The 1,200-nt window shown below is 34.9% G+C and overlaps 1 pseudogene; it reads left to right on the forward strand.

Moving 5' to 3' along the window:
• Window positions 1–237: 237 nt before the first annotated feature.
• LOC130037086 (uncharacterized) lies at window positions 238–331 on the forward strand (annotated as a pseudogene).
• The last annotated feature ends 869 nt before the right edge of the window (window positions 332–1,200 follow it).

The following is a 1,200-nucleotide window of genomic DNA, read 5'->3' on the forward strand; positions in this document are numbered from 1 at the left end:
CTCATATACCATCTTCCAAAAGAATTATTTTGTAAAACTGATGCCTAGGATATGGTAAAAGATAATATGGTAAAAACCATATTTTTCTTTCTGGGACATTAAATTTCTAAATCTATTTATTCATGCTGCTTTGAAATACATTCCTTGATTAGGAATCATTGTCTGCCATAGGAGTGAGGAAGGACAACACTCAAAGTAATAAGAAGAGAAAAATATGGAAAAATTAACTCCTACTAAGTTTAACACATATACTAAAATTGAAATGATAAAATGATGAGCATGGTCCTTGCACAGAGATGATATGCAAACTTGTAAAGCATTCCATATTTTTGTTGCAAGAAGAATGAACAGGTCTACTTTAAGCTAAGACAATCCCCACAAGTACAAAAATTCTACATAAAGAGAGCACAAATCCACACCACAACAATCTCTCTCAATGTCAATGGACTAAATGTGCCAATTCAGAGGCACAGAATGGGAAGATGAATTAGAAAACTGAAACCAACATTCATTCTGCTGCCTGCAAGAAACACGTCTGAACAATCAAAGCACCCATGGGCTAAAAGTAAAAGTCTGGGAACAAGTTTTCAAGAAAATATCACCTCCACAAAGCTGGAGTGGCGATACTAGTATAAGACCACATGGACTTCAGGCTAAAGATTATCAGAGACAGTGAAGGTCATTTCTTAATGATCATGGGATATGTACATCAGAAAGAACTCACCTTCCTCAATGTATATGATCCTAATGACAGACCAGGAAAATACTTAAAAACAACTTCTAATTGACTTATAGAAAAACATTGATAGCAACACAATACTAGAAGGAGATTTCAACACTTCTTTGACACTTCTCCATAGATCAAACAGACTAAAGCTCAGCAAGGAAATATTTTCTTTAAGGGGAGTAATGAACAACCATTGGCTTAGGGAAGAAATCAAAGAGGAAATTAAAAATTTCCAGAAACAAATGAGAATGAGGACACGAGCTACCATAACTTGTGGGACACAGCAAAAGCAGTGTTAAGAGGAAAGATTATAGATCTGCCAGAATTCATTAGGAAGAAAGAAAGGGCCTACATGAATAAATTAGAGGTCAAGATTTTGTAAAATGACCAACAAAAGTAGTCCAAAATAGGCTGGAGGAAGGAAATAATAAAACTTGTACCAGACATCAATGAGCTACAATCCCAAAATACAA

This window comes from Sorex fumeus, unplaced genomic scaffold (assembly GCF_029834395.1).
Source record: "Sorex fumeus unplaced genomic scaffold, SorFum_2.1 ptg000070l, whole genome shotgun sequence".
NCBI lineage: Eukaryota > Metazoa > Chordata > Mammalia > Eulipotyphla > Soricidae > Sorex > Sorex fumeus.